The sequence below is a fragment of the Vigna umbellata genome, chromosome 6 (assembly GCF_029865625.1).
Source record: "Vigna umbellata cultivar VRB3 chromosome 6, Vumbellata_1.0, whole genome shotgun sequence".
In the NCBI taxonomy this organism is placed as follows: Eukaryota; Viridiplantae; Streptophyta; class Magnoliopsida; order Fabales; family Fabaceae; genus Vigna; species Vigna umbellata.
In genome coordinates, this window is record NC_142170.1 from 22,412,946 (window position 1) to 22,426,651 (window position 13,706).

Here is a 13,706-nt window from a genome sequence, read left to right on the forward strand (position 1 = left end):
TTGGTTTTATTTCTATTTTGATACTGTTATTTCTTTTCTTTTAGGCTTAATACCCCTTATGGTCCCTATTTTCGTCAAGTGCGTTCACTTTGGTCCCCATGTTTTTTTCTCTGTTCAATGTTGTCCTAAAGAATGTAAATTTTGTTCAATTTGGTCCTTTTTGCTAACGCCATTTAAATCGTTAACGACAGACAGTCCAGGTGTTCACAACAGTGTTGAAATGGCATTTAACTATTGCCATGTCACCAAAAGTAGAGTTTCGTGGCAGCCCCACCCCAAAATTAGGGCTCTGCATTTGGGGGAAACCTTCCTGCACTTGCGTGCGAGAAGAAGGAAAACTTTGCTCGCTTTGCTTCAATGGAGGATGCTTTCGTGAATTGTGTAGCTCATGGTAGCATGAAGGAGACAAACCTAGTTGTGTAAGAAAGAACTCACGGTGGCTAGTGGAGGCAAGCAGTGGCGCGATTCTAGGTTTCTTTGATTTGGGATTTTTCTAGATTTCGTTGTGGTTCTCTGTAGGTTGGAGAAGATGATGGCCCTGGAGCTTTGCACAGCGAAGAAAAGGATTGTCGTGTTGACGATGAAGCTCTCGATTTGGATGATTCATGGCTGATGCGCGAGAATGAAGATTCGAATGGAGTTCGAGATTAGGGTTTCGTGATTTGGGGGAGATCGCGACTTTGATGGTGATGGCCATGGAGGTTCGCGTGATGGCTGCCATGGTTCTTTGCAGGTGCGACTTCACAGTGGCATGGTGACTTTGGACGATCTCTGTGGTGGCGGTGGCGTTAGGGTTCGATTGTGGTAGGGTTCGGTGGGCTGAAGGTTGAAGAAAATGGTCATGTGGCAGTAGTTAAATGCCATCTCAACACTATTGTGCACACCTGAACTTTCTGTCATTAACGATTTGAACGACGTTAGCAAAAAGGACAAAATCGAACAAAATTTACATTCTTTAGGATAACATTGAACAAAAAACAAACATGGGGACCAAAGTGAACACACTTGACAAAAATAGGGACCATCAAGGGTATTAAGCCTTTCTTTTATTACATTTAAATGCCTTTATTCTTTTAATTAGATTTTAGTTTAGACTAGTTTCAATTATTTTATTTTAGTTTAATTCATTTTAAATGTCCCCACCCTATCTTGTAGTTTAGATAAATAGTAAATAAAAAAACCAATATTAATTCTACAATTTGAAATTTAATTAGCTGAGTCCTAGGATTGATACTCTGGTTGCCCTATGCTACATTAGTGGGGACCAGACTTTGTTATGCCTTATGCAACTAAAAGGCAATTTAACAAATGACACCGTTGCTGGGGTGATGAGTCAATATTTTCTTGACTTCACTTAGTTTATTCTGCTAGAACTAATCAGGGAATTGTGTTTGAATGTCCAATATTTCCCCATTTTTACTAATTGTGCTTAATTTGACCATAAATTCTTGTTTTAATTAATTTGAATTATATGAGCTTATTATTTTCATTATTGATTGCAGGAAAATTTTGGAGATACATTTTGGGACATCGGGAAGAATGCAAATAATTCAAGACTCTCAACAAAAAGAAGTGTGCAAGAAGAAGGACACTACGGTGATATCACTCTTTGGGCTTATAAGAAAGGGGTGCTTCATTATTTGAAAGGTGGTGACGTCCAACAATTTGCTGCACCACGGCCTGCACACACGTTGTCCAGCGTTGGAAGGGGTTACGAAAAGAAGAAAAACACGTGAATGGGGACACTTATTTTTCTGGAATTTGGAGGTGCACGAAGAAGCCAAGTTGGCAGCAAGGCATTCAGCAGCCTGAGGAAAAGGTGCGTTGTCCAACGAGGCCCATGAGCAATGGGCTGGAGCGTCCAGCAGGCCTTCAAATGGAAGTAGTTGTTGAATTCGCAAGAGGGGGGGGGGGGGGGGGGGGGGGTAAGGAGGGAGGTCGAGCGTGGATGGGGGCAATGAGAAGATGTGCTCCAGCCGCCACACACATGGATTTTCATTTTTCCCATTTGAACGGAGGAGACGGAGAATGGGGATGGAGCATTGGCTGTGCATGTTACTCATGAATAAGTAACTCTCGGTTTTTATTCCAGCAAGAAAATGAGTTTTTTTTTCTTTCTTTAGAGAATAGCGTGCTGATTTCAATGGAGAAGAACGATGCTTTCATTTCACTTTTTAGAGAATAGGATGCGGTGATTTCATATATTAGTAGCAGGAGCATGGTTTTTCTTTCTTTTAAAGTCCAGGATCTCGGAAGCACAAAAAGCTAATTTTCTTTTCCTAGAAGCCAAGCACACACGTTGTTTCATTTCTTTTATTCACGCAGGAACAAAAGTTTCCTTATTATATATATATATATTGAAAGCATTTTCATTTTTGGAGACGTGTAGATGTGTTGTCACAGGCTGTTCAATTGCGTCTTTAATGTTCATCATAATGGAAGATGGGTTTTATTATTTTACAACTTGATTTAACTTATGCGTTGGTGATTTATGTGATGCTTTCAGTTGCCTTCTAGTCTTTTGCATTGAATATTTTAATTTAGGTAGATGAGTTTTAGATTTCTTTATTGCGAGTCACGAGTTTTCTTAATTATTTATTGTATTTAATTTGGCTCATATGTGCATTTCATTTTTTACCAAGTGTTTCTTTATTATCTGGTGTACTTTAATTAGTTCACACATCTTCCTTTAGGACCATTCAATTTACTGTTTTCATGTTGTCTGTTTTGTTCGGCTTCTTTATCTTCTTGAATTTCCAATTTCCTCAATTGTTTTAGAAACCGTTCGGTCTCAATGTAGAACCGTTCGGTCATCTGTTGGACCGTTCGGTCTTCACTCTTTGTTCATTTATTTCAGTGTTTTCAATTATGTTTGGTTGTATTTAATTTCCAGTTTTCATTTAGTTCATTTCGAATCACAAAAACACTTTCAAAACTCCCACTACGTGTTTGACCTAAGCCTCGAACCACATTTGGTCCTTGAGAGACGACCTAGGAGTCACTTCCTAGCACTATACTGCATTCTTTAATGCACATCAAATTTGATGGGCCGCGACAACCGCATCATGGGGACTCGGCGATTTAAGTTTTAGAGTGTTTAGTTAGTTGTGTTTAGGTTATTTTCTTATGTGCATTTCTGTCTTGTGTCATATTTGTTTCTTTTTAGTTTAGGATCTGTTTCTTCTTTTTCCATTTTTGTATATTAGGATCTGTTCTGCAAAGTAGAAATTGTGAATATTAGCTTGTATAGATTTTCTTTTCTTTCATTTCTTTTGTTGAATTCTATGATAGAGGTTTTAAAGGTATGCTTAGTGTTATTCCATTAAGCCTTGGGTAAGCATGAATTACTATTCTACATATGATAATTGCTCATTTCCTTATAATGGTCAACCACTAAGATTTGACCTGTTTTATGAGCCTATTTCTGAGGATATTTTGCAGCCAGTTAATCAAGCTTTCCAACAGTAACCACCAGCATATATTCAACCATATCATGAGCAGCCACCTTGGCATGTGCAGCAGCAGCTGCCACATTCATATTGACACCAGTATGCTAAACCAAAGCTGGATGAATTCTAATCAATGCAACCATGGCAGGATCAATTCTGTGATCAGCAGCAAGGGACTCCAGCAACTGAATTCCAAGGGATGACCAATCAAGTGGCTGAACTAGTATTTGCTATCAACAAGCTAATAGGGAAAGTTGAAGAGGAAGAGGGCACACCTGTTACCATTAAGTTTCAAACTTTTGAGAGTCAAACCACTTCAGCCATTGTGAGCTCCACACCACAGTTTTATCAAGACTCAGGTCAACCTTGGCAACCTCAATTTGGTGAATCAAAGTAGCAAGATGCATACTCTCCAGATTGTATGACATACATGTGGAAGGTAGCAACAAAGTTTGTTAGGGATGAACCTGAAAAAGTAGTTGGTGAGTCAATAAAACAGGTTTTCTCTGAACTGAATATTCAAATTAATATTAATGAGGTTCAATTTCATTGTAATACTCTTGATCTAGTTAAAGTTGAACCCAGAAAACCTGCCATTGATACTACTGTTTTGATGCCTGCGCATACTCACATTTTGGATTTAGTCTTTCACGTAGAACACATTGATATATTTGATGTTGTTTATGATGTGTGTACTGAGCTTGATCACAGTTTTGACGATAATTTTGTGCAATGTGCTGACTCAATTGATTATGTTGTTGTTGTTGAGGACATTTTGTATGAGTCAATATAGGTTTATTCTAACTGTGAAACTCCCACTTCTACATCTGAATTTCCTATACCATTTGATGCATTTGATTGTATGTGCATAGATCCGATACAGCCTGTTGCTAACTTTGTTGAACTTATTGATTCTAAGATTCTTAAAGCAGCATTTGAAATTGAGCATATTGATGTGTCTATTGCTATTACAGAGTTATACACTAACTTTGACATTGTTTTAATTGACGATAACTGTTCAGAGTGTGTTGAAGCACCCATTGAGTTATGGCATACTGGTGAGGTTGCTTTTGAGGAACTAGCCCAGGTGAAATCTGACTTTAATTTTGCCATTGGTTTATTTGAAATGTAAATTGTTTTCAATCATTTGCATGCTTTACCTGATGTGCCTGATAATTCTGAGCATTTTAAACTGCTAGACACAATTTTTGCTGTGAATCATTCAAAAACACCTACTGATGGGTGTTCTGACTTGAATGCATTGTTGTTTGATGATCTGCTTGAGGATCTAATGAATGATTCTGATACAACTGCCCATGTCTTTTTAGATACACATGTTGACTTTGAATTTGATATTGGTGCAGTAGAGTTCAATGAGAAGGAAGCTGCAGGCACTGAGGTAACCTTGGTGGAGGCAAGGGTGTCGGAACAATCGATACTGGTAGAGTCGCACAACGAAATAAAAGTAAGAGCGGAAAGTGTGTTAGGTCACAAATCAAGTTACAATGGTCTATTTTAGAAAAATAGTTTTCTTAGAGAAAATTTATCGAACAGTTGATGTGCGGAAAATCTAAAGAGTGTAAAGAGTAAAGAAATTAACACACAAAAGTTTAATCCTAGTTCGATTCAAAAGAATATATGTCTAGTTGTTAATCACTATAAAAAGTGATTAACGTTTTCACTAAAAATCAGTTTCAAATATTTACAATGAAGTGAATAAACAGAGAGATAAAACCTTCCTTCGACGAACGAACCAGAAGCGAGCAACCACACTTTCCTTCGACCAACGAACCAGAACAGTGCAGTCAAAATCTTCCTTCGACCAACGAACCGGAAGAATGCAGCCTTGCCAACTCGAAGAGAACCGCTCCGACCTTTGACACACAAAGCGCGAGCTTCTCCTATTCATGAGACCAGATAATGCAATGAACTAGCTTTTTAGAACTTGCTTAGTTACACTGTATTCTTAAAAATCTCAGAGTTAACCCTCTAAGGGTTTAGAACAACTATATATAGCCAACTGGTCTGAAATTGAAAAGACACATTACAACTACAAGAGATAGTAGATTATTGTTAGTGATAATCGATTATTCAAGTCCGTTATATGGTTTTTCAAAAAGTGATAATCAATTATCCTGAGGAATAATCGATTATTCCAGGGACTTGGGCAGTTCTCATCAGGACCAGTGATAATCGATTATTTGAAGTAATAATCGATTATTCCAGAGTGAAATGGTTTTTCAAGAAAGCTCAAGATAATCGATTATTCCAACACATAATCGATTATATGCGTAACTTTTCCAGAGATACGAAATTTCTAAGTTTTACATGCTTAAACTCTTTCCTAATACATTTGCAAACTACTAAAGAGCTTTTAAAACAATTATAACTTGATTCTTCGAGTTTTATCACTTGCATCATCATCAAAATCTTTTATCTTCAAAGTACCAATGCTCCTCATTGGTAACAATCTCCCCATTTTTTATGATGATAAAAAATCACTTCTCTAAAAGCAACTTTGGGTTAATACAAACTAATAGACAACAAAAACGAGTTAGTAGTAACTGCACTACTTCTCCCCCATTTTGATCATAAGCAAAAAGATTAATAAAAATCTCCCCCTTAATATGATCTCCCCCTGAATAAAACAATGTATGCACTAAAACAAGAAGGAATTTTATTCAATGAGAGAAAGGTTACAATATTTCATCATAAAGAAACACATAAAAATTGAAAATCATGACATTGAAACAAAAAACAAACAATCAATCAAGCAAACTAACATAGAATCCTAATTCTAAAACTCGGGACTTGGTGGTCTTTCTAAAGGTTGAAGATTGAGGCGATTTTCAATGTTCCCAAGACGAACATCAAAGTCATGAAACTAGTCAGCTACATAATCTTCATGAGTTCGCTGCCACTCAAATATTTGTTCAAAGTAAGCTTGTTGAGCTAGACTCATATCCTCCAGTTGTTTAGATAAATTTGAAAAATGTTCTTCTATGGACAACGTGGAACATGAAGGCATTTAAGAGGGACCAGCATCAGAAGGAGCAGTAGCCCTTATTGGTTCTTCCATATGAGCATCCATGTCCTCATCTTCATCATCGTCTTGGTGATCATCGTCCTTATGAATGATCACTCCATTTGGCGAAATGTTGTCTCACCAATCACAGTTCCAATTGCTTGACTGAGTTCACCTTCCACACTTACGCCTTTGTATTCTAAAATTCGAGAGATAGGAAGTACATATGGAAGATGATAAGAATTATATCTCTTGGCCTTCAACATGGTTTCGGAGATGAGTGTTGGGCAATCAATGTGTATGTGATTTAAAATCCCATACAAGAGTAGAAGATCTTGCTTAGAACATTGAGCATGGTTAGTCGCTCGAGGACATAAAAGCCACACAATAAAGTAGTGGATCATTATTTCTCCAACCTTGAATCCACTAACTAGCAGCTGACAACAGTTGGTTTGTTGTTGAGGATGTCACAAAAAGGATTGAAAGGCAAGGAGACGATTGAAATCCGGGACACCAAGATGGACTTTGACAACATCATCCCAGATTATTAGTTGTGCAACAATCGTCTAGACATCATCATCCAAAATGATTTGGACTCCCTTTACTTTTGTTGTGATGATTCTGTCACGGTAACACAGATTAAAATAGAAGACGCGAATAAGATCAGGGTAGATACATCCCTTTTGTTCGACGAGATGCGCAAGACCTTGAGCGCCAAACAAATCTGGAAATTGGAATCCATAGTATCTATAGAAGTCAAGACATATGAATTTTACGACTATTATTCGACGTTCTTGCCAGAAATGAACGTACTCAGCATGTTTTTCTTGATCCGAGATCCAACCATCAATGGTTGCACATCTTTGGAACGAGAAGAGGAAGCACCAACAGTCCTCCGACGTTGTCTTCTTGAATCAGCCATGAGAGAAATGGGCAGAAGTGAAACTAGAGATGAATGGAAAAGGGAAGAGATTTGGTTCAGATTGAGGTTGGGCAGTGTTTTGGGTGCAAAGAAGTGAGTATTAATCTATTATAGGAGGCTATTTATACTAGAAACTGAAAAACTAGCCGTTTATAGCCGTTACAATGCACTACAACAACTCTATTTTTGAAACTGTGCGGGTGATAATCGATTATTGTAAGGATAATCGATTATCTGCTCAAAAGTCACTTTCCAGAAATTGCATGATAATCGATTGTGGTTGACGATAATCAATTATTTGTTCTTGAATACCCAGTTTTGGGTTTGAGTCAAGATAATCGATTATTCCTTGGGATTATCGATTATTTACAATTACTGGCTTTCTCATAGCTAAGAATAATCGATCATGCTTGTATGATAATCGATTAAAAATGCTAAGGTTACGAAAAATGAGAAAATTTCAGAAATCTTAAATTTAAGACATGTCTAACACTCCTAACTCTCTTCTGAGCTCATAGAATCTATCTTTAGGTAGTGCTTCTGTAAATATATTTGCTAATTGATGTAAAGTATCAATGTATTCTATTTGGCAATCTCCATTATGAATATGGTATCTTAATAAATGATGTCTAATCTCAATATGTTTAGTTCTTGAATGCGTGATGGGGTTCTTGGTTAGGTTTATAGCACTAGTGTTGTCACATTTCAGAGGAATATGATCAAGGAAGATATCAAAATCCTCCAATTGTTGTTTCATCCATAGAATTTGGGCACAACAATTGGCAACGACAATGTATTCAGCTTCAGTGGTAGACAAGGCTACAAATGCTTGTTTCTTTGAGTGCCAAGACACTAAAGAATAACCTAGAAAATGACAGGTTCCACTAGTACTTTTCCTATCAATTTTACAGCCACCATAATTTGCATAAGAATATCCTATTAAACTAGGGGTAACATCAGAAGGATACCAAAGTCCAAATGAGGTGGTTCCTTTAAGGTATTTCAAAATCCTTTTTACAGCAGTTAAATGTGATTCCTTAGGATCTGCTTGGTACCTAGCACACACATACACTTTGCATAATGTCTTGTCTACAAGCAGTAAGATACAGTAGAGATCCTATCATTCCTCTAAACATAGTTTGATTTACTCCTTCACCAGATTCATCCTTATCTAAGTAACAAGAGGTCGCCATAGGGGTGTTGGCTTCTTTACAAGTATCCATTTCAAACTTCTTAAGCACTTCTCTACAATATTTAGTTTAGGAGACAAAGGTTTCCCCTTCCATTTGTTTTATTTGCAGTCCTTAGAAGAAATGAAGCTCACCCATCATAGACATCTCAAACTCACCTTGCATTATATGTGCAAATCCCTCACACAATGAATCATCTGTAGACCCAAAAATAATATCATCTACATACACTTGAACAATCAAGATGTGTTTTCCTACTTTCTTAATAAATAAGGTTGAATCAACCTTACCTCTAGAAAAATTATTCTCAATCAAGAAGGTACTAAGTCTTTCATACCAAGACCTAGGTGCCTGTTTAAGGCAAAACAAAGCCTTTTTCAATTTATAAACATGATCAGGATATTTAAAATCCTCAAACCCAGGGGGTTGACTAAGATATACCTCTTCTTTTATAAAACCATTTAAAAACACACTTTTCACATCCATTTAATACAATTTAAATTTCATTAAGGATGCATAGGCAAGTAACAATCTAATTGCTTCTAACCTGGCTACTAGAGCGTAAGTTTCATCATTGTCTATACCTTCCTCTTGACAGTAGGCCTTTGCAACTAGCCTTGCTTTGTTTTTTGTGATGTTTCCTTCTTCATCAAGCTTGTATCTAAGCACCCACTTTGTTCCTATGACTTGATAATTATCTTGTTTAGGAATAAGTTCCCAAACATCATTCCTGTCAAATTGATTCAGCTCTTCTTGCATTGCTAAGCATCACTTGTCATCTTGAAGAGGTTCCTTTATATTCTTGGGTTCTATTTGAGACACAAAAGCTATAGTAAAGCAAAAATTATTAAGATTGTGTCTAGTAGTTACCCCTTTTCATATGTCTCCAATGATGTTTGTCCAATGAAAGTCCTCTTTCTTGTTGATAACTTTTAGGATCAACTACTTGACGTTCAACTTGAGTTTCCGGAGGATATTTTTCATTTAGGTACATCTCTTCAAGAGCTTCCCTGAAATAATCCTCATCACCTGCAATCGGTTTATTTGACTCAAGAGGGTTCACCTCAAGGTCCATAATTTCATCAAAGGCAACATGCATTGATTCTTCAATTATCAAGGTTCTTGTATTAAATACCCTATATGCTTTGCAAGTTAAAGAATAACCTAAGAAGATTGCTTCATCAGATTTAGCATCAAATTTACCTAGATTATCTTTACCATTATTGAAAACAAAGCATTTACATCCAAAGATTTTCAAATGAGACACATTCAGTTTTCTACCATTAAACAATTCATACGGGGTTAGCTTTAGAATATGCCTAATTAGCATCCTATTTAACACATAACAAGTAGTATTAACTGCATCAGCCCAAAAGTATTTTGGCACATCATATTCATTTAAAAGAGTCCTAGCTAATTCTTTTAATGATCTATTATGTGCAATTCCATGTTCTTCACAAAATTTTTCAAATGACTCAGTTTCAAATTCACCACCATGATCACTTCTCAAAGTTTTGATTTTCAATTCCTTTTCATTTTGAATACGTTTTGCAAATGATTTGAATGCCTTAAAAGTTTCACTTTTCAATGTTAAAAAGAATGTCCAAGTAAACCTAATATAATTGATAACGATTGAAAAACTGTTATTTTTATACTTAAATTTGATACTAAACACACCCTTTATGACTTAGAAACTAGCTTGAAATCATGCATTTTGCTTAAGTTAGAGAATAAGAGAGTCAAAGGTGGTTTTCTTGGTTTTATGCTTGGTTTTCCTTATTTTGGCAAGAATTATCATGAATTGGATGAAGGAAGCTGAAGTAGGAAGGAGTTAGAAGGAGTTAGACTCAAGAGAAGAAGGAAAAGTGCTTAAAGGAAGAATCGCAGGCACCGCTGAGCGCAAATTCACCGCTAAGCGCCAGCCTCTTGGAGGAGTTCTCTGGCCAACGCCTAAGCGCCAATGCTGAGGGGAAAATCACCACTCAGCGCCAACTTCACTGCTGAACGCTGGCCTCTTTAGTGAATCCACTGGACAATGCTTGGGCGTCAACATTGAGCGTTATTCCTGAGTGCCGCACCTACCACTAAGCGGTAAGCCAGTGCTGAGCGCCAGTATCTTGGGCCTGGGCCAATTTCTACTGATTTTAATGAATTTTTGCACGACCCAGAGAGGGTATCTTTTGACAGAAAGAGGCGCAGAAACACTCTCTTCACCCCTTGCAGGCTGATTTTGGATGCGAAAGCTCCAATCTACAAATTCTAGGGTTTTATCTTTAATTCCTTTCATTGTTTTCATCTAGTTTCACCATGTCCATGGGGAACTAAACCTCCATTGTTGTTAGGGAAACGATGTAATCCTTTGAAACTCTCATGTATTGAATTGATTTGTTAATTTATATGCTTTACTTCATTAATTGTTAGAGTTTTTCCTCTATTCTCTATGCATGCTTTGTTTAACTCATTCAATAGAGTTATCTTTGATTTTGCTGTTATGGACACATACGGGGAAATCTAAACATGGGGAAATTCTCTCGGGAGCAATATTACCCAGACATAGGGATAGGAGGACCGATTCCCTTTAAGCTTCTGTGCGAATGTAATGCATGATCAATTGCTAGGGAGACAAGACATTATAAACTAATAATTAGGAGTAGGCTCTCTTCACCGAGACATCGGGTTTAGATTAAATTAGAAAGTGGCATTGACATTAATGAAGGAGTTGAATTCGTAAATACATGAGAGTGGATAGGAAAAAGTCGTAAACCCCAACAACATAATTCATCCATATATTCACCTACGTATATTCTTTTGGTCAATTGATCAACCTTTGCATGCATGTTTATTTTCTGTTTTGCACTCAAAAACCCAAATTTTGTTTCTCAAGTCTTAAATAATCAACAAATCACATGATTGTCAAGGCCAATGAGTCTCTAAGGAAAACTATACTCGGTCTTACCGTTTATATTGCTTGATACGATTCGGTACACTTGTCGGAGTCTTAACAATAATCATCAACAATTACAAGAACATAGTAGTTTCCAACAAAACTTTTAATTCTAGATGGACCAAACAAGTCCATATGCAAAAGTTCCAACGGTTTTGATGTAGAAATCATGCTTTTGGATGAAAAAGATGATTTAGTTTGTTTTCCCTTTTGACATGCAGAACATAATTTGTCTTTCTCAAATTTCAATTTAGGCAAACCAATCACAAGATCATTTGAAATCAATTTATTTAAATGTTGCATATGAATGTGTGCAGCTCTTTTATGCCTAACACCTTACAAAGCAATATCAGAGGAATTCTTAAAGTATATAGTGCATTTATCACTTTCAAAAGTTACCTTGAGACCTTTGTCACATAATTGGCTTATGCTTAAGAGGTTATGTTTGAGACCTTCAACGTATAAAACATCTTTTATAGTTAACGTGTTTCCTCCTCCAATGTCTCCGGTTCCAATGATTCTACCTTTTATTGTTATCCCCATATGTTACAAATCCTTGCTTTTTCTTCTCAAAGGAGATGAACCTTTTCTTGTCACCGGTCATGTGTCTTAAACAACCACTGTCAAGATACCACAATGACTTCTTTGACTTAGTAGATTCCTAGAAAACAAATTGAGCAAGAATTTAGGTCCCTATTGATGGATCGGCAAGTGTACCGAATCGCACAAGTAATATAAAATGGTAAGACCAAGTATCGTATCCCAAGAGACACTCGGCACTAGACAATTGTGTGATAACTCGATTAATTAAGACTTAGAGAAAACGAGATCATTCATTTCAGACGCAAAAATAGAAAATTAAATATGATGCAATTGATCGATAGCAGAGTAGCACAATGATGAACGGATGTTGGTTAATATGAGATGAGTATGTTGTTGGGGTTAGATTTCACCAAGTTCCCTCTCATGTATGTAAGAATTCTTCTTTATGCATTAATGTTAACGTCACTCACTAAATCACTTAAACCCGATCCCTCGGCGAAATAAGCCTGTCCTTAACCCTAGTTCATGTAATTCGTAGCATTCCTAGTGATTAAATGCGAAGATCAAGAGCTTTAAGACGACCAAGACTCATACCCTCATGCTTAAGAAATATTACTCTTGGGAGTAATTCAACAAGAACCTGAATTGTAAGGAACCTCCCAGCACTCATGCAATTCATAAATCATGCTAATGAATGAGTTAAACACAACAAGCGTTGAAATAGATGAATTACTCTAACAATTAATGAAAAATCATCTATGATTAAGAATCAATTCAAATAATGAGAGTTCACAAGGTTACATCATCCCCCAACAACAAATAGAGTTTAGTTCCCCATAGACATGGAGAAACTAGATGAACAATGAAGAAGAATGAGATAGAAAAACCCTAAACTTTGGGGATGGAAGCTCCCACATCCAAATCAGCCTCCAAAGAGTGAAAGAGTGTGCTGCTACGCTCCTTCTGCCAAAGATACAAAACCTAGGACGCTTGGGTCCTTTAAATAGAGCGAAAACAAAACAAAACGAAGTCCGACCCATGTCGCTAGCGCTCAAGGGCTCCACTTAGGACGCCCAAGCGGTGAACGGTTGTCCTTAACGCTTAAGCCTTCAAAAGTGGCGCCCAAACTTTGTGCTTCTGATTCTCAAGCGCCCCAAAGGGGTGCCCGGGCGGTGAACGACACTCTTTTGCGCTTAAGGCTCCAAAAAGGGTGTCGAAGCTTCGAGCATTCCTCCATTCTAATGCTTTTCCAGGCCTTTCTGAGCTTTGTCACCTTGACACTTCATCTCTGCTTTCAGTATTATCTCATTTTCTGCCAAAACAAGAGAAATTAGTCATAAATTCATCAAATTCAACCTCAACTCTCTTATTCACACAACTTAACAGAAAACATGATTTCAAGCAAGTTTCTAAGCAGAAAAGGGTGTATTTAGTATCAAAATTACATCTCAGATTACGGTATTTTCTACCGTTATCACAACCCCAAACTTAGAACTTTGCTTGTCCTCAAGAAAAATAGATTGTAACTCAGCTTTTCAGAATAATTACTACAATGATTCAACCAATTCAGCATAAAGATGCAGTCAGATGTGCAGATGCCTTAATTCAATCAAAACCAATGTGATGCTCATAT